This window comes from Amblyomma americanum, chromosome 2 (genome assembly GCF_052857255.1).
Source record: "Amblyomma americanum isolate KBUSLIRL-KWMA chromosome 2, ASM5285725v1, whole genome shotgun sequence".
In the NCBI taxonomy this organism is placed as follows: Eukaryota; Metazoa; Arthropoda; class Arachnida; order Ixodida; family Ixodidae; genus Amblyomma; species Amblyomma americanum.
In genome coordinates this window covers 179993878-180010767 of record NC_135498.1, presented here as the reverse complement: position 1 = coordinate 180010767, position 16890 = coordinate 179993878, and the positions used below count along the sequence as shown (strand labels likewise).

Here is a 16890-nt window from a genome sequence, read left to right as displayed (position 1 = left end):
CTGTGGTCAGAATAGTTTTTGACAGATGGTTTTGATGGGTGCAGCCACATCTCTGCAACCATGCCGTACAAGCATTATCACATTCAAAACACACGGAACCGATGTGCCACAGGCACCGAGAAGCTATACGTGGTATGCACCTGCAGCTGCCTCGCCACGTAGCGGACACAACGTGGGCCGCTGCTGCGTGGTGCGCCACCACCAGCAGGGGCCACTCCCATGCGTGTGGTCCCAGTTGATGTTAGTCTCCACCAAGCAGGTCTACAAACGGTGTGGCGGGCGAGGAAAATTCAAGACGCCACGAGTACGCCGCCCCCGTATCGTACAAGTTTCCTTTGACGAGCCACTTCACGCACAAGACCACGAGGAGGCTCGCAACACGTGTCCTTACAGCTGACGCCGCCACCCATGGAGGACGTGGGTCGTCCATATATGGGCGTCGCTGGCTTCGCCGCTGCGCTGGCTGACTCAGCGCCGCAGCGCGTCTTTTGTGGCCGCTTCGCAGCCACCCCAGGACCCACGCAAGGCCTAATTGTTGCGTAGTTTCTGGCTGCAAAACGTCGGCGTCTGCCGCCGCGTCTGCGTCAACTCGGGAGGCGACGGCGCTGTCCACACCCTGTGTTGCGTCGGCGACGTCGTGCATCGCGCCCCAGCGACGCAACATACACGCGCGTTATTCTTTCACGGGACTTCAAAGCGCGCATTTGCGTGTACTCTGCGAGAAGCTTTAGTCGCGCGACGCCCTGCGCCCTGTGCGCCCTCTCGTGCACGCACCTCCCAGGTTGTCTCCCCGCATCTCAGTGGTACGCCCCTCCAGATGTGTGCCGCGTCTTAACGATGGGGAGTTTTTGTGGTCGCATGCTTCCAAATCTGCCGTGTCTTGCTTCCTCGTGCTGACCGCGTTCTGGGTCGGGCTTTGCGTGTTGTCCAGAGTGCCACGACTGGCCACACGCACGCGGGCGGTATCATCGAACAAGTCCGCTCGCTCGTGTTGTCACACTATACTGAATGCACGCTTGCGCGCCGCCGTCCAATAACAGGGCGGGGCATATAGGACGGGGCTGCGAACTCAGTGCCAGTGTCCTCCCCCTTTCGGTGGTGGAAAGGAGCGCCTCTGCATGTCTTGCTTCGTTGGACTCCAGGTTTTTGTTTGTAATGGAATTTGTACAATTAGTGCACGTACTGTTTCTTGAGCGTTTTTTTAGCATTGTTTTTTTAACTTCATTCTTTTTTTAATTGAGCTGGTGAAGGGTATGCACAGACCCGTCTACATCTGAGGTGAACACAAGCGCGCGTGGTGAAGTTCTGTCACAGTGCCGCAGCGTGCCACACTAGGGTTACTGATCTCCGCACTACTGCGCACGTGCAAGAAGCGCGGAAACCATGGCAGCTTCCCGCCGCACCGTCTTTAAATGGAAGGCAATCTTAGCAAAAAAAAAATTAACTTCATCGCCCTCATTTTATGCGTGAATGAATAAATATATTCAGACAAATTTTGATTGTGTGAATTACACAGTGTACCAATAAATCTCGACCGCTATGCATTGGATTCAGAAATTATTTTTTTTTCGACATAATCGCCTTCCATTTGCTCCTGACGGCGGATGTACTTATAAACCTTTACTGCCTTAGTACAGCCTATACAGTGCTTGCGCCTCAACGTAGCTAGAAATGGCAGCAAAAACCGGCGGAAGTAAGCATCAGCTGTCATGATGCACAGATCTCCACCATATATTTCTTCCTTAGTACGAATTATCGGTACCTTTCCTTTGCCTTCTCGACGGGTACCGCCCGCTCAGCCATTTCAAGGTTGGTTTGGTGGCGAAAAAAATGCAAGATATGCAGGTGTTTTACGAGGAGAAAAAAAGCGCACTGATTTTGGCATTCTTGGTTGTTGACACCTAAAGCAGTGGAGGAAGGAGTGAAAGAAGGCAGAGATGAAGAGGTGGCGGAGTAGGGGGCTGCGGAATAATTGCAACCACCTGGCGTTAGTCTTCAGTCTGTCCATGGCGGTTGCTCTACGAGGGACCAGTATTTGTGGCACCGCAGCTATTTCCCAGAGGACTAACCCTGGTACCACAGCACTTTTAGTCATTTCAGGCTGGTAGCCGCACACTAGCGCAGCGACGACCGCAACGTCGCGCGACGCGGCCGCAGGCTCGGTGCGTGGCACCAATCAAGTTCGTTAATCCCTCCGGCGGCCGGTTTCGGCGCGCAGGCGGGTGTGGGGGGTGCCGCCGCCAACACGAGTCACGACACCCACCGGGCAGACGAGGAGCTGCTCGCCAACGCCCTCGGAGGAAAAGGAACGCGGCTAGGAAACAAACAGAATAAGGGGAAACAAGTTGGCGGCAGCACTAGTGCTCGAGACGTGCGCCGGCGCGCGGAGATCTCCCTAATGGCCCGCGGAGGGCGTACATGTGGCCTGCCGCGATCCGCCTGTTCGCACTTCGCTCTCGACCGTCGAGTGGGTGTGCATCATGCGCAGCTGTTGCAATGCACAGGGTCGGACACTCCACACTCCTGTCACGTGGTACATGTTGTGTACACTGTACCATGCAGTACACTATATAACTGGACTATATAGAGCAGTTAGGCTTATTTCTCTCCGTAGCAGTAGGTACACCTCCCGACAAAAGTCTTCAAGCCGCAGGGTTTGCTTTTCAGCCCTGTCTGGCTGTAAACTGTTGCAAGGAGATGAAAGATCCTTGCTTTAAGGCCCTTTCTTCCTTGAGGGTGCCGCGAGTGCGCCACTATGTCGCTCGGAAGCAGACCGTGTGACCCGAATACTTTCGACCAAGACTGTACGCACCTGCTGCGCTCTGCCTGGCGTGGAAGCATTACAAACTATGACGATAGAGCAGCAGTCAGCAGCTGGTTGATACATGAGGCGGCATAGATATGTGAGATGTAGTGATGGCCATTCGCAGTGCTAGGCTATGCGTGGCTGCAGCAGTACACCGCGATTTGGCGATCGGTCGCTGAAAGGCTAAATCTACCTATACTGCAGCGAACAAAATTCGACCAGGCTGATCGGTGTTGTCCCAGCCAGTCGCAGCGCACTCGACGTTCGCAGTGTGGTTGCAAAGCGAGAGCTTTCCCTCGGCATCCACAGTGTTCATTCAATCCTGGCACTCCAATATCTCGTTTGCTTCGTGAGTGTTTAACGTCCGAAAGTGAGTCGGGCTATGAGGGACGCCGTAGTGAAGGGTTCCGGAAATTTCCACCACCCGGGGATCTTTAACGTGCTCTGACATCGCACAGTACACGGGCCTGTAGAATTCCGCCTCCATCGAAATCAGACCGTCTCGGCCGGGATCGAACCCGCGTCTTGCGGTTAAGCAGTCGAGTGCCATAACCACTGAGCCACCGCGGCGGCTCAAATGGAATTGATTGTACTCATACCGGACTTCCGTATTTCACGAATAGAACCACCACTACCGAAATAAACCCGCCTAACTCAGTGCCGTTTCGCAAGGCTTGGTTAACCTCTCCGCACACAATAAACTTGAACAGGTAATCGTTCCAGGAATCTTTCAACTGCTCTTTTATCGTTTCCTTCGCGCACCGTCTCAGGCTTGCGCGGAGGAAATGGCTGCTGTTGCCGATCGCAGACGACGACGGTGGTGTTCACCGTTCGCGGCCGCCGAAGCTCAGCCGGCGATCGCCGTTTGTCGGCACGCAGTGAACCGTTCACTCACGCGCCCAACGGCCGACAGAGGCGCGCGCGTTCCTTCGTCCGCGTCTGCAGTAGCGCCACGAGCGACATACACGCACCCTGCAAGCCCATCTTCTCTCGGAACGCCTCTGTCGAACCCGGGCCTTCCCCCGCACTTTCGCAGTGCGCATTTGTGTATGTGTACACGCAATGCGCTCCTTGCGGGTTCGTCGGCCGCTGTCCGAGCTTGCAGTGCAAGCAGGCATGCGAGGGCGACGGAAAGAGGAGGAGGGAAAGGGCGCCTCCTGGCCAGAGCGGCGATTCCCGAGACCGGGGGCGCGCGGCTTTGATCTTGGGAGGGGAGCTACTTTCATCGCGATCAGCGGACCGAGGGGTGCGTGCGCGGTCGGCTACGAGCCTCTAATACTCGCGCGTGTTTGCGCTCCCGCCATGCGTGTCGGCGCCTGTACACCGCCGGGCGAATCCGAGGCGCGCAGAAAGAGAAGCGAAACGAGGGAGATGGAAAAGAATTCCCGTCGCCGCCTCCGTCACAGGAGAAGAGCCGCTCTTTTCTCCATCACCTTCTTTTTTGCCGCTTTCTTTTCCGACGGTCACGCCTCGCCGAGTCCCGGTGCTAATCTCCGTGCCCTTTCTCTCGCCCGCTCTATTCCTGTCCCCCTCACACTCGTCTCGTCTGCACGCACGCAAAGTTTAGATTTGGCCTCCTCCGGTATAGGCTGCACGGTCTCGCTCACGCATGCCTTGTTTCCGCGGTACCTCCACTGATCGGGAGGGGAGAGGAGCCAATCTTCGTTTTCTGCGCGGAAGCATGCATGGGGCTCTGCGTGCATATGCGCATGCTAATAGCGCGCTGTTATTCACCTGCGGCCGCGTCTCTTTTCTGCTGGTGTGCACGCCGGCTCTTTTTCCCTTTTCTCTTCGCCAAATTCCTGGCCTAGGCGTTGCGAATGCGGAAGCTAGAGAAACCGTCTTGCGAAATGGGTGGCTGGATATCCACTCGAGCCGAACGTCGAGTGTTGAGGTGCTTTCTTTTCTGGTTGCCTTAGCTCCGTGGACCTTCTCTCTCTCTCTCTCTCTTTCTTTACACCCATCACCCTTTTGGCCCGAAAGAGACGCGGCAGTCCAGTGCCGGAGCCGCTCTAGAGTCGCTGCGTTTGAATGTCCGCATGCTTCCGTTCCGTCGCCAGAAGCACGGCGCATGCAATTTGCGGTTCTATCGCGCACGTCCCTTGGACATCGAGGCATTGCACGAACAGAACATGCGTCTGTAGTTGGTTCTCACGACGCTGTTCACTGAAGGCACAGCAGCACATGCGTTTTCAAAGACCAGGGGCTCCAAATGGGCAGCGTGTTCGCATCTGCCCAGAGCGACGCCCGGCCGACGGCAACATTGCGTGTGGGGCTACTACGGGGAACTGTGTCTGCCACAAGGCGAACTAATGAAATGAGGAACTTGAGCGTGCGAATGAATAAGTGACAGTGCAAATGAGGTCCAGATTTCTGCAGTACTTGAGGGCGACTACTGACTGAGTTAAGCGCTGCTCTTGGGACGCCTTTGAGGTCGAAGCCGGGCTTCGAGCGGAACTGCGCGTCCGCGTCGCTGTGAGCTTCCGTCGGGGTTATCCCACGTTCACGTGTCTATCTTTCCATAGTGAGCAACGTGATGCGCTGCAACGCATCACGAGGTTTCCTAACTGTTGATCCCTCTATTTTCTGCTTTTCTTTTGGGGTTCTCAACGCACACAATGGGGAAGTGCGCCATTAAACCCGCTTCATGACAGGCAGGTGCACTGTTTTGGTTAGTGGTAGTAACCGCGGCATTAGCGCTGTCTGCTTTAGCACATACTGCTCGTGAATCCACGAATAAACCCACGTTGGAGTATACACGCTAATGGTTTTTTTACTTCTTTTCTTTCTCGCAGACGACGCAACGCGTGACCTTTTGCGGATAACTCCTCTTGCCAGGTAAGTAGCTTCCTCATTTCATTTCACACACCGACGAATTGCAAGCGCGGCCAGTAATAGTCTTCTGTGCTCGTGGTAGCTGCTGCCTGCTCTTCTCTGTGCATATGTGCAGGAGGGACATTTGGGAGCGGTACGAGAGAAAGGTAAAAAAGCCAAACCGCAAGTGGCACTCGCGTAGCGAGGGGGCAGACGGGCAATAAACGGGGGCTGGACGGGGCAGCAGAAGCCGAGGAAGAAGTCTCTCGGCGACACTACGTTTTCGCGCCTATGGGCATCATGTAATGCCAGAGTTACTTCTGAGGGCCTCGTACCCTGCTTACTGTGTGTCGAGAAAGAAAACGCAATCGATGTCTGCGAAGTCACCACATTCGAAGAGCTCTAAAGCTTACCCTACGTGCGTGATTCGAGTGCTGTCAGCCAAGTGCATGGCTCCCGTTCGCCATCATTTAGTGCGAAATTAGAAACTTGGAATACATCGGTGTCGACCGCAGCGATTATATTATACGCAGCGTTCGCGGTTCTTAGCTGCACTCCCTGGGTTATAAGGGGCTAACGCCCTGAGAGTAGTAGGCTGCTTCTGTGAGCGCTTTACTTCCGTAATTGAGATGGCCTTTCAAACTGCGCTTGCTTCCTATTGCGCATGAGTGCCCAAAGGGGGGAAAGGAACACATAACGGCTCTCTCCTTGCACGTGATATTTGGGCACTGTCTACACACTGTCAACACTCGGCTAGATCCACCGAACGCAAGAGACCAAAGTGCAGGGAACGGAAGATGCCATCCCAAAGCGCGGTTCCAGTTCTACACAGGCTCACCTTCGAAGCCGAAGCCGTAATGACGGGGATGGCGCGAAAAGGAACAACAAATTTGGCAACGCATCCTCTCGCTGTAGACTTCCAAGAATTCACTTATGTAAGAAGCCGCTCAGTTTTCACCTCTTGCGCAGCGTCACTTGTGCCATGTGCTGTACACGAAAGAACGACTGCGCTCATCGAGGACGTCTCCATGTATCCTGGGCCGCTGTGAGCCGTTTACCGAATCTGACCAGTGGCCCTTACCGCAATTCCAAATATAGCTCGGTGCAGACGAAAGCAAGCTGATTGCCTTGGCGAGAGAGGGTATACAAGCCATGTATGTGTATAGTAGCCTACATCAACTCTCGGATTGAAGGATGAAAATGCGAGAACATCACCTCCTGGATAAAATACAAAGAAACGCCACGATTATATTGCCAGCAGACGCTCTATATATATGGAACTGGGGTGGCCAACCTGCGGCTACTCTCTGGTCCAAGTGTAGCTCGCGACTCTGTAGCATCTGTAACATTCCCCTCCTTCCGTTTCTGCTTTTATAGACAGCTTCCCTTGTATCGTAGAAGAGGTGCTTGCTTCACGAATGGGGCATCGAAATGCTGAGGCTCAGTGAGCAGTCGCTGCGTGAGCGGGAGGCCCCGTTACCACCGCCTTTGTTGCAAGAAATAAATAAAAACTGCAACAACCCCTTTATATCGCGGCTGTTCGCTAAAAAGATTATTTTTATGGCTATTTTCACATGCCTGTCTGGCAACACCTGCTCTAGAATCTCGAAGAAACCGTCACCCAGTGGTGAGCCCCCCCCCCCCCCCCGAGGAGGGCGAAATAATAGCCTATAGTTAGCATAATTATAATTCCGACTAAACTTCGGTATTAGCGAGTCTGCTGCCCAGCCCTCTGCACGGATATATTTACGGGACTGTCACACCCGATCGACCTCCTCACACGCAGAGTGTATGCCGTATAAACGTAGCTAACTGCTCGTCGAGAGCGCGGGAAATTCGCCGCACACAGAATTCCTCAGTGTACGGAGGCGTCGCTTATAAGTACAGTGTCCGTCGCCCTGTGGCGCTTTCCCGCAGATTCTTTGCATCCTGACACGTATTGGTACGCACGCGTTGGACACGCTCGCTGCTGCTCAAAAGCGGGACTGGTCACGGAGTCCGCGAAAAAGCGTCGCTGCGCGCAGGCGGACGTGCACGCTGTGGTGCGCAGACGGCACAAAGAACGACTGTACGAGAGTGAGGAGCACTTGTGCGAATTAACGCCGGGAGCGAGCTTTCTTTCTATAATTTTATGGCGCTACAGTACCTGAGTGTCGCAGCATGGTTGTGCATCTTTCCTGACTCAATGTATGGATCACAGCGGTGTCGGAAAGCCCGCGCACACGAGCAGAATAATGCAGGCGATTTGGTATCCTTCGCGGCAAACCGTGTTGAGGCTATAGAAAAGTGGCCTCAGCAAGAGAGCACAGTCTATACCGAGTATACAGTTGGAGCCGCTGGTCAAGCATCGTATCTCGATGTCCTTAATTTATTTATTATTTCGGCGGCCAAACAGGGCACGGGGGATAGCAGAACATTGTAGCAGTCAAGGGCCAATGCGCTTTCTGCAGGTAACTTGAGGTCAGACGAGCGATCTGTTTAAAGTCGAGAAAAGCACAGGTAGCCGTGGCGATAATCGCGCGACTTCCTTCAGCTTGTGTGGGGCTAAACTTTGACCGCTTGTAACGTCCCGTTATATGACAGCACAGCGCACAAGCAATCCTGATAGGGCTTGTGTTGGGTGTTTAGTGACGGTATATATTCCCCTGGGGAGCATCAGCGATATATCGATCAGGCTCAATCAGTTCGAGAAGGCACTGAGCAAGTCTTCAGCAAATAAAATTGCTTTCTTGGATGAGGACCCTTCACATCCATAATCAGCAACATCATAATCACAACATAATCAGCACCACTTTTTCTGGTCCAGTGCCATAGCTACGGGGGGCCGCTGTAGGCTGCACACAGTATTCTTTGCCTTGTTCTCATCGTCATCATTAGTCATAGTTGCGCCACTGCAGGGCAAGAGTGGTCTCTAATTAGCCCTCTCTTGAGGTAGCCGTGACCATGGCTATCCCAGAACACTTCCTCATCCCATCATCTGCCCACCCAACCCCCTCCGGCCCTCGACTAAGTCTGCCTTCTATTGGACTGCCACTGCGTTATCCTATAGGGTTCTCCTTCTCCTACCCTGTAATCCCTGTGCCCTCATATATATATATATATATATATATATATATATATATATATATATATATATATATATATATATATATATATATATATATATATATATATATATATATATATATTTATCCGCTATTATTTTTCTTTCGTCTCGCGTTTAATATTTTTGTCATTTATAAAAATTCCTCTGATCCTTGTGTAGCTGATATACGTTAAAATAGGCTTTCCTAGCTCACTTGAATCTGTGTCGGTATTTGGGATTTAACGTTCCAAAGCTAAAGTGGCACTTGGAGCTATAGCTGGTGTTGCATTGTGACACGGCGTCCTGTGTCCTGTCTGTCCCGCGCTATATCTCTGCGCTGTGCCCCAACACTGCATGTGGGCTCTGAGAGGCGGCGTACTGGAGGGCTCTCTACTAATTTCGACCACATGGGGTTTTTTAACATGCATTAAGATCGCACGATCGGTCTTGTTGCAATTCTCTTCCATTGAAATACGACCGCCACCGGGATTTGATCTCGCGCCCTTGGGCTCACAACAGCCCAACGCGACAACCAATGAGCTGTGCGCTGCAGATACTATCATGTGAATCATCGCTGGCAGCAGTGACCCGCGGGCTTTGCTTTCTACAGTGTTCTAGAGAGCACGCAGCGCTGGCTGAGTGTGAGTTACCCTTCGCTTCTTAGCTCACCCCAGGCGACTGTCCTTTAGTTCAGGACACCTACCGACGCAGAACAGTCGATTGTCATCCAGAAAAAGAGCTCCGAATGCGCCTCGGTCGCCTCTGTGTTTACACTGTCCTCTCCTTGAGCCCGGCAAATGCGAACAAAACGCCGTCTGTGTCGCTGGCCCCCGTGACAGCGCCGACTTTTCCTTGTCGCGTGTCTCTGTGTGACGGCTCGTCACAGGGGACTGCTATTTCAGGCGCTCGTTGTGGATGCGTGCGACCACAGCCTTTGAAGGGGCGGTCCCTTCAGGCATTGCAGGCTAGCAGGGCAGACCGCACGGGCGGCGTTGTTGGAAGATTGCGTTTCTCAAGCAAGCTTCCACGCGACCCGTACGCAGACGGCGTCTTTTCTCGAGGCCTTCCGGCAGTCTCGTGGGCGTTTTGTGAGCCCGTGCACGGGAGCCAGTCCACGCTTCCGCTTTCCTCTGCCTACGGCGTCGAAATGGGCGCTCGTCAGTGTACTTAAACGTGCGTCTACGTTGGTTACTGTTGGTGCGGCTGCGCTGTAGTCTTAGCGAGGTGTGGGTCCGGGCTAGTTGGTTAATCATGGTTCCCACGAAGCGCACACGAGGTTACGGGCGCAGAGGGAAGACGACAAACAACGGCGAAGCCGAAAGAAGGCGACAGCGGTCGTCTGTAGCTTCACTCCGTGTCCGCGTTCTTGTGCCTGCTTTATGTCAATCACGCGAGATACTTCGGCCGCTAGCTTGGGGCTGGCGATGCATGCAAAAGCGCTTGCTGCTAAGTCATTCCGTTTTCATCAGTTCTTCGGTTGCAAAAAAAAAAAAAACAAGTAAAGGTAGTAGCCCAGTTGATGCGAAACGAACTCGTCTTTGACGCAAAATAGTGGGGGAAAATTTTTTTTCGCATATTTTTCGAACAAAAAGTTTTCGCGGGTCACCACACTGCCCTCTCTCTCCCACTCCACGGGTACAAACATTGTCCTCGTCACTCTGGGTGTCCTGAAAGAAAAAGCAGCGATGTGAGCTTAGGTAGGAGCTGCAGACGGGCCAGACATCATCTGCGTTGTATTCTTCGGGAGTTTTTTCTGCCTTCGTCTCTCTTTCTGCACACTTCAGGAATGATCGAGCCAGGCAGTGCGCGCACACAAGGCCGCGAGCCGGAGATATTCGCGTGGATGGACTGTTGAGTGCTGCGATGCATCGCCCTCTGCGCGGACTCCACACATACCGCGTTTTCAACTGCGTGCAGAAGAAAAGGCAACGGGGCGGGCAGCTCGTGATGGCGGCTGCAGTGTCTTTTTCCCGTCGGCGTCGCTCGTGACGGTGGGAGGAAAGAGCGTCCATCCGTGGCGAGGCTTTCACCGCTGCCTCGCGCACATCTGCGCTGAATGGGAAAAAGAAAGGGCGGTGGGGAAGGGCATGCTGAATGGTCTGCACTGCCCGGCGGTGATGGTCCGCTCCCCTTGTAGACACACGGAAGCCACCGTCGTGTATACATGCGGCCTCTAGCTTTCACGACCCGGGATGACTATAAACGGGCCGGTACGACGGACGGAGCGAAAACTAAGAAACACGGGGGCAGATTCCGCGCCGGCCTCGAGAGCTCTGGAGAACGCTGCTCGGAGTGCGTGAAAAGTGCCGTGCAGTGCGGGGACTTCTATTTTTAATGCGAAAGCATTAGAGTTCACATCCGGGGCAAAGTCCGCCGTCCGGTGTCGCGAAATTCGCTGATTGGTCGAGAGAGGTCACGCGACGTCATGAAACCCTGCCCACAGATGGCAATTAAACTAACGATTGGTCGAGAAGTGTCACTCGACCTTGTGATGTCACCACAACCTACCCATCGAGTTGTGAGCAACATAGTTTCTTGGCGGCAACCTAGATGGAGAATGAAAGTAAAAAAAAACAGAAAAAAATGTGATAAATGCAAATTTCGGCACCGTTACAGCAGTACTGATGCTTGCTACTGCAGCTAGTAGTCCTAACATGGCAGGTGATGGACCGACGAGACAAGTGAGACTGCCCATCGAAGGGCAGTTGCGCCTTGCCCAGCTGCTTAACCGCTGCACTATTGCGCCAGGATCGTTATAATGACTCCCTGCGAACTATGATTTTAAAGTAAAGAATGATTAATTCCGCATATGTGGGCCCATTACCGCTATCGCGTGATACCTTTAAGGCAGAGCTTAAGTGTCCCCTCAACTTTTATTTTTACTTCCTTTTGCCTAGATCTCGCTAACCCCAGATGCCATACACCACTTCGTTCTCGCGGTCGGTTTTGCGCAAACAAGCGCTTCTCAGCGGAAGGAGATATCTGCCAGCTAAGCAGCGTCATTCCAGCGTTGGTAGAGGCTTCTCAGTATTCTTCGGATAATCCTTGTTTAAAGCCTCGGTACAGCCAGAACTAAACTTTCGATTACCGGCACATGCACAGATGTTTGAGGTGTGTCAGCCGGCCCATGGAATACATCGTTAAGGCGTCACCAGGTGGCGCAACTGTGGGTCGCTAGGTATACTCCACGTAAAATTGTTACATTCTTTTGAGTTGTATCTAAAATTCCCCCCTGTATAGTTTACTTCTATTCGTCTACATTGCACCAAACCCTTGGTGCACTGAGCCAACACTCAAGCCCAGCTCGCACTCCCATCATTCGCTGATAATTTGTCTCCTGCCTTCCTATCATAGTTCGCCGTTCGGAACAGGTACATTGGCTCGGTTGAATCCCACAGACGTCACGCGGTGGCTCCCAAACCTTACAATTCTTCGCTGCACTGACAAAGAAACCGAGCTTCCCTGACGCTATGATTTGCAACCTAACGAATCGCCACTGCTGGACATACGATCGAGGATCGCGTGTGCCATCCGCAGCGTGCTTGTTCAGGCAGTCCGGCGCTTTCTCACTGATTTCACCGTCGCCTGTCTGAAACCGAGCAGCGCCACACTAGCATCGCCCCGGGGCCCTGCGAGACCTCCCTCAATCAGCGGGAGGCCGTCATTGCCATGCAGACCTCGCCGGTCAATTTTTCCCCGCGAGTGGGCGCTGCCCGCGGGAGACTCGGGGGAAAGCGTGAATGTGGAGCAGCGGCGGAGACCCTCTGGACGCGGCGTGAAGCCTACCTTGTCGCTGCTATAAATACGCGGCAGACAACGGACGAACCCCCCGACGTGGTCCACGGGGGACACGGCAAAAGTAGAAGCCGCCGCCGTGTCATCGTCCGTCCGCCTGCTGAGCCGCAGCCTCCTTTTGTATTACAATACCACGCATGCGCTGTGAGATGCCGCAGGCCGTAGGTGTGGACGCGACGCCTGGCGGCGGTGTAATCTGGGAAGCCGGTTGTCACGACGAAGAAACGCCGCTGCTTCTGACGCGCGTGCGCCACGTTCGCCTGGCAGCCGAAAGGCGCGCCCCAATCTGCGCGTCCCTGGACTCATGGATACCCAGCTCGAACAGTAGGCCTATACTAAAGTATACTGATTGACCGTCAGGCAGTGCGTACTGTCCTGCGATATGGCGGGGAATGTTTGGCCTGCACGAGAACCGAGCTCGCCCCATTACGCCTGCGCCCAAAGGGATGAAGCACATGCCTCGAGAGATGCTCTTCAACACAAGGACTATGTATAGGCATTGGCGGGCAGGCGATGGCCGAGGCCGTGCTTAACCAGTGATTATGAAGCCTAATGGCGTTCTCTTTTTTTTAACCTTATTGAACCAGAGTGTACATTTCGAGGAAGGCAACAGGCACGCTCATGAGGTGGCGCAAGTGGACAGTGCTCGACAGAGCCCACAAGAACCGTTAAAGTCCTAGTCGGCACTCCGCGACTGCTTAATGCCTTGGCTGTGAGCATTCCCTTATAGTAACCAACAGCTGATGTGGCTCGAGGCACACAGGGACCTACAGGACAATGTTTTGTGTGTCTCTCGCCATGTGCACTGATCTGCCAGGCATGTTGCTATAGGGAAACGGCTCCTCGACGCGGCCAGCCAGATAGCTTGCTTCGCGACGGAACCCGTTTGGAAGCCTCTGTTCGTTTACTCGTCGCAACGTGGCGCCCCTTACGGGGAGCAGTGGCTTCGGTAGTAGCACGCACAGCTGGCGTGGCTGGTGAATGCTAGTCTATAAAGCGCCACCTTGTTAAGAAAAAGAACGAAAATTTCTTCTTTCAATTTTCGTGGTACGGTGCCAGTTATGGGGTGCTCTTGGAGTCACGGGTGCTTTTTTCCCCTTGCTGCAAGCGGAGTAGGTGCGAATACTTGCAAGTGTGTTGCAAAGGGTAGCTGGAAAGGGCGTGATTTTGTAGATGGCGGCTGATCTGGATAGCAACGAAGTCAAGCGGGCGTTAACCAGGCGAACGTTGCAGTCCGCTTTAAAAGTCACCCTGGCGTCCGGGATCGCCCGACCGTTCGAGGGCTGCGACCGAACCAAGGGTGTTGCGCTACACGGTGGGCATTAAAACCTGTCTATAACAGGTTACGACACCACCGAAACCAACGCTAGTTAACTTGTGCCGAACACTAGCCGAGACTTGGGGGTGATGTAGCCGCCTCCGATATACTTGCGCGTTCTTTTCCGTTCCTTAGCAGATTGTATACGCTTCGCTCGCTTGCACGTGCTGCGTCGCAGTTCTTACAGCCGTTTACAAAAGTCTATAGGCCTGAGAGCGTGCGCTCGACGATGTCCTCGGTATGTTGGCCACATACGAGGAAGCTCCCGGAAGAAAACTAGTCACGCCGCACTATACACAAATACGCCACCGTACCTGGTATAAAACGGAGATCTTGCACCACCCTGCAGTGACACGCGTGCAGTGTACCACCCGCTCCACAGGCGCCGTGACATGGACGATTTCACCCGGTGCCAACAGCCTCGCCGAGGCCATTAACTGCACGCAGTGCGGACAACTCGCTCAGCCGCGCTGGGAGAGGACGGAGCTCGGACGTTTCCAGAATACCTCCCCGTGGACGCGTCCGCGGACCACCTCGCGAATTGTGTTTGTTTTCTACGTCCCTACCGGCCTTCGTCGCTTCCAAACCCTTTCCTCAATCTCGTGCAAGGCGTGCGACGCCGCGGGAAGTTTGCCCAGCGCTCAGGAAAGAGGAGAAACCGAAACAGCACCGCGCGCGCAGCCCGAAACCGTGACTGCCACAGCCGTTCCCATGCTGCGCTGACTGTTTTACGCCGCTGCTTTTATTGCTCTTTTTCTTTCTGCGCCGTCCGGCCGCGTATGATGACTCTATGCGAGCGCTGCGCTGAAATGCGAAGGGGGGGTTCGTGCAGCGGCGCTATCTTTCAATGACTGCGCGAAGACTGCGCGGCCACTGGTGGGCCAGAAACCCTCGCCCTTTTTCTCACGGCGTGCTCTGCAGCTTCCTGCCGAGACGGCGACGGTCGTGGCACACACGCGCACAGAATGCAAGCGGCCAGTGTATGCAGCATCATGGTCGAGCTTCCTCCCTGCACGGTTTCCCCTACCGGGCTTTCTTTTATCTCCGTGGCGAGGCCGTTTATTCTGCGTGCGAAGCTCTGCGCAGTGCGACTTCGCCGTCGGCGGTCTTGGCCGGGGAACACGAGCTTATTTTTAATGTCCTCAGGGATCGCTGTCGCGCGCTGAATATAAAAAGGGACGCTTTTAGTACGCTCACAGTGAACGCGAGCGCCAACGACTGCGTGTTGTTGATGCAGGCTGTGTATTCGTCGCCTTTGAATGCTCCAGGTCTCACCTGCCTTGGCAGATGTTTGGTCGGCTTGCTTTCTAAGTGTGTATTCTTCAGCTGGCTAAGGACGATTTCCCCGGAAATATGCAGAACCAGGATTTGGAAGGCGCAGTTCTGAATTTGATGGCTGCACGCTTCACATCCTGGAGATACGTAGGCGTGTGCTTTTGTCTTCAAGCCATACACTGGCCCGTGCAGGAAAGTAGTAGTAATGGTGGTGGTGATGGTTTATTATTGCAAAAATAGATAAAGGAAGGAAAGATACTGCCGGCCGAGGCAATCGCTGTCTAATATATCAAGCACCCGAGCTGAGGCCGGCGCAAATAAATGGAGAGTGAGAGGCCGTATAGCTAGTATACAGAGGGGAGCGATAGCGAGAAAGGACAGGGGAGATCAGGAACTCTTGGCTTTTACGAGCAGTGGAAGTTTCAGTTGTTACTCATGCGTCGCCTTTTGTTTCGCTGTACCGCTCATGCAAGAGATTACTAGTGCAGCTCTGTCCTCATCTAGCAGGGAAGCCTATTGACGAGATTGTTGTGTGCGGACCATTCTAGCCGACCACCAGTATGACCTTTCAAGCGGCGAGCATTTTGAAGGTCATTCATTCATTCATTCAACTGAAGACGTCAGTAGGCTTTTCGAGTGCTTGCTTATATGCTCGGCTCCTGTCCATTGCGAGCGCGCGACCTTGTGTGCCGTGTACGTAACGGTTGCGGGCGGCTGTTCCCTCCAAGTTGGCGACGACGCCTCTCTCTCTCTCTCTCTGCACGCAGCTAAGCCTTCCGCAATGCGTGGACGGGGGAGGGTGCAGAGAGAGGAGGGGTGGCACGACGACCTCTTCTTCCGTCTGGCATGTGTGTCCGCCCTCTTCTTTGCCGAGGCGCCTGGGTCACGACGGAGAGCGTGACGCCATCGCGCAACAACCTCTCCTTTCCCGCCACCGCCTCATCACCGTCCTCATCGCCATCGTCATCGCCGCCCTTCCCTTTTCGAGCTGTGCTGCTTTGTTTCGCTTCCCTTCTCCTCCTCCTCCTCTTCTTCATCCGCGACCATTTCACTTCCTGACTGGAGGGCGTGGGCCCGCAGTACGTCGAGGTCGCATAGTTCGCAACACCCCCCCATGTCCCCCCAGGAACCCTTCCCTGCATTTTATTGTGTTTCTTTTGCCTGGCTACGATCCGCCATCGTCGTCGCCCCTTAACGCCGTTGGCGGCCTCGGCGGCTGCGTGTCGACCTGCCCTCGTCTGCTTTGCTTCGATTCGCTCGGCTTATCTTCCCGTCTCCCGCTCCTTTCAGAGTATTTTCTTAGCTGCATCAACGCATGCTAAAATCATTCGCCACGTGCGTAACGCTGTCCCAGGAGAGCGGATGTTGTATGCTTTGCCACGGTCAGAGACACTCCCCCGTGTCGCAGAGCGTGGATGTGTTTTTTCTGCCTTCCTTTTCTGTTCTGTGTCTCTTCGTGTGCGTTTCTTCTTTTTTTTTTCCTAATCTCCGAGTTATCTTGCAAACTGATTCGGAGGACACGCGACCTTGGGGCGCGGAAGGAGCCGCGCATGATGAATTCGTCGGTCATGCGCCGTCGCGCTGACCGAGCACTCGGTCATCATTACTGCCAACATATGTGCGGGCGTTTTTCGTGACCCCCCCCCCCCCCCCCCCCCCCCCGAGCCGGGCTCAGGAAACCGCTTGGAAACTAGGAAGAGACGAAGAAAAAATAAAACGAAATCACCATTACGTCTGTAGCGTGTCAGGTTCTTTGAGGCATCGTCAAGGTAGATGGAGGGACTCTTAATTGAGCTA

The 16890-nt window shown here is 54.0% G+C and overlaps 1 protein-coding gene across 2 annotated transcripts in view; it reads left to right on the top strand.

Moving 5' to 3' along the window:
• Positions 1-16890, top strand: part of LOC144122029 (uncharacterized) — a 112051-nt gene that overhangs the window by 36003 nt on the left and 59158 nt on the right. The window contains exon 2 of one of the 2 annotated variants that reach the window (XM_077655541.1): positions 5602-5644. The exons of the other annotated variant lie outside the window; for it this stretch is intronic. The gene's annotated coding sequence lies outside the window, so the exon portion shown is untranslated. The remainder of the gene's footprint in view (positions 1-5601; positions 5645-16890) is intronic. 2 annotated transcript variants of the gene reach the window in all.